Below are 3316 nucleotides of genomic sequence, written 5' to 3' on the forward strand. Positions count from 1 at the left end.
AACATTGATGTTTCTGTTTTCGTAGTTTAAGATTTTAAGATTTTTTTTTTTGTGATTTTTGTTTATTTTTGAGTGATTTTTTATTTAGAGTCTGTACATTTGTCATTGTCTTTTATGCTTTGTGTTTTTATTTTGGTTTTCTTTGGTAAAAATATAAAAATACAAAAATCCATATTACTACGAGTTTGACCATACCAGCACAAGTGCATCGAATCCCATCAGAAGTCCACAGTTAAGCATGCTTGGGCGAGAGTAGTACTAGGATGGGTGACCTCTTGGGAAGTCCTCATGTTGCACATTTTTTTAACCATCCATCTCTTTTTTTTTTTCTAGCTCTTTTCCACGGCCTATGAACCCTTGGTGGTGTTGGCTCGCCGCGCATCAAGTGATGAAACCCGCATTGTGGAACTATTGAAGGCATCCGACGGGACGTTTGTGGCGACCGCGCAGGAATATCAATAACTTTTCCCTTAGCATTTCGATTCGGGATTATGACACCATTATGGAAAGCTTTTTCCGAGCCAGCTGGAGGGCCGAAGGCCATAGGCCCATCGGCCAGCCATGTGCACCCAAAAATTGCATTTTTGATCCCTTATGGTCTGTTGGAATGAAGATGCGTCAAAATTATCTCTCCACGGCGTCAACTTAAGAATAGTTTGAGACCATATTACTACGGGTGTGACCATACCAGCACGAGTACACCGAATCCCATCAGAACTTATCAGTTAAGTATGCATGGGCTAGAGTAGTACAGGGATGGGTGACCTCCCGGGAAGTCCTCATGTTGCACCATTTGTTTTTAACCAGCTATCTCTCTTTTTTTTTAGCTCTTCGCCACGGCCGACGAACCGTTGGCGGTGTAGGCTCACCGAGCATCAAGCGATGAAATCTGCATCGTGGGACCGATCAAGGTATCCAGCAGGTCGTATGTGGCGATCGCGCGGGAACATCTATAACTTTCCTCCCAAGATTCAGATTTAGTCTTATGACCCCATTCCAGAAAGCTTATTCCAAGACAGATGGAGCCTTAATAGCCATAGGCCAATCGGCTGGCCATGTATAGATAAAAAATACATTTTTAATCCCCTACAGTCTGTCCGAATGAAGATGCATCAAAATCAACTCTATATGGTGTCAACTTAAGAATAATTTGAGACCATATTATTACAAGTGCGACCATACCAGGACTAGTGCACCGAATCCAATTAGAACATCGCAGTTAAGCGTGCTTGGGCGAGAGTATTATTGGGATGGGTGACTTCTTGGGAAGTTCTCGAGTTGCGCCCTTTTTTTTAGCCAGTCTTCTCTTTTTTTTTTCTAGCTTTTCACCACAACCTACGAACCCTTGGCGGTGTTGGCTCGCCATGCATCAAGCAATGAAACCCGCATCGTGGGACCCGTGAAGGCATCGGCCGGTCCTATGTGGCGACCGCGTGGGAAAATCAATAACTTTTCTCCAAGATTTCAATTCGGCATTATGACCGCATTCAGAAAAGCTCATTCCAAGCTGGATGGAGCGTTGTTGGCCATAGGCCCATCGGCCGGGCATAAGCAGCCAAAAAATGCATTTGGATCCCCTACGGTCTGTCAGAATGAAGATGCGTTAATATCATCACTCCACCGTGTCTACATAAGAATAATATTAGACCATTTTACTACGGGTGAGACCATACCAGCACTAGTGCACTGGATCCCATAAGAACTCCGTAATTAAACGTACTTGGGTGAGTGTAGTACTGGGATCGGTGACCTCCTGAGAAGTTCTCGTGTTGCACCCTTTTTTTTAACAGTCATTTTTTTTCTAGCTCTTCTCCATGACATACGAACCCCTGGCGGTGTTGGCTCGCCGTGTATCGACCACAAGGGAGCATCAATAACTTTCTGCCCAGGATTCTAATTCTGCATTATGACCCAATTTAAAAAAGCTTATTTCGAGCCGGATGGAGCGCCGATGGCCATAGACTCATCTGCGAGCGGTGCGTAGCCAAAAAATGTACATTTGATCCCCTACGATCTGTTGGAATGAAGATGCATCAAAATCATCTCTCCATAGAGTCAACTTAAGAATAATTTGAAACCATATTATTACGGGTGTGACCATACCAGCTCTAGTGCACTGGAAACCCATCAGAACTTCATAGTAAAGCATGCTAGGGCGAGAGTTGTACTGGGATAGGTGACCTCCAGGGAAGTTCTCGTGTTGTACCCATTTTTATAACAAGCCATCTATTTTTTTTTCTAGCTCTTCGCCACAGCCTACGAACCTTTGGTGGTGTTGCCTCGCCGCGCATCGAGCGATGAAACCCACATCGTGGCACCCGTGAATGCATCCGGTGGGTCCTACGTGGAGACCGCACTGGAACATCAATAAATTTTTCCCTAGGATTTTGATTCGGCATTATGAACCCATTCTGAAAAAGCTCATTTCGAGCCAGATGGAGTGCCGATGGGCCGTAGGCCCTTCGGCCAGCTATACGCAGCCAAAAAATGCATTTTTGATCCCCTATAGTCTGTCAGAACGAAGATGCGTCAAAATTGTTGCAAATCTATTTTCATGACTTATGTTTTGATGATCGAAAAATATTATTGACTCTCTTGGACTGCTTGTTACTTTTAACTTTTTAGGAATCGAAGAATAGAAGTTAGTTCAAGATTGCATAGGTTTAGGGTTGAGTCAGTCTGTCTTTTTTTTTTCTCTTCTTGAGTCTATTGTAATGTCCAAAGAGACTGATGCTAAGTAACCCTACACACACACACACTTGAGAGACTAAGAATTTCTGTTTTTACTCATATCGGCCAGGACGATCGGGCTTAAAACAGAATGTCAAAATAAGGATTCTTAATTAAGGCAGCCATCATTAATAGATCGTCCTTGAAGATACGTGTATCGGCCAGGACGATAAGCTCAAAATAGAAAGAAGTTTTCGCCATAGAAAATTAAGGTATTTTGTATTTTTTAATATTCGGCCTGGACGATATTCACAAATTATGCCTTAATTGATCAGGAAATCAAGGGAGCAATTAAGGATGATTGAAACAATCATATCATCTTGGACGATCGCAGGATCGGCCAGGACGATCTATTCAAAAACCTTAGTAGCTTCATGACGATAAATATTGGCCAGTTCGAATTAAGGGCGATGCTCTGGACGGTTTTCCTCTATTTTGAACTGATCGGCCGGGACGATCGTGAGATCGGCCTTGACGATCAAGCCAATTTCAAATCGTCCAGTTTGCATTCAGGGCAATGCTCTGGCCAATCTTCTGAGATTTGTACTAATCGGCCAGGACGATGTCCATATCGGCCTGGATGATA

General features: G+C 43.4%; 5 pseudogenes; all 5 read left to right on the top strand.

Moving 5' to 3' along the window:
• The first annotated feature begins 181 nt into the window (after positions 1–181).
• Positions 182–300, top strand: LOC114581282 (annotated as a pseudogene).
• A 374-nt stretch (positions 301–674) lies between these two features.
• LOC114581278 lies at positions 675–793 on the top strand (annotated as a pseudogene).
• A 375-nt stretch (positions 794–1168) lies between these two features.
• Positions 1169–1287, top strand: LOC114581280 (annotated as a pseudogene).
• Positions 1288–1659: 372 nt separating this feature from the next.
• LOC114581269 lies at positions 1660–1778 on the top strand (annotated as a pseudogene).
• A 311-nt stretch (positions 1779–2089) lies between these two features.
• LOC114581275 lies at positions 2090–2209 on the top strand (annotated as a pseudogene).
• Positions 2210–3316: the final 1107 nt, after the last annotated feature.

The sequence above is a fragment of the Dendrobium catenatum genome, unplaced genomic scaffold (assembly GCF_001605985.2).
Source record: "Dendrobium catenatum unplaced genomic scaffold, ASM160598v2 fragScaff_scaffold_1635, whole genome shotgun sequence".
Taxonomy (NCBI): domain Eukaryota; kingdom Viridiplantae; phylum Streptophyta; class Magnoliopsida; order Asparagales; family Orchidaceae; genus Dendrobium; species Dendrobium catenatum.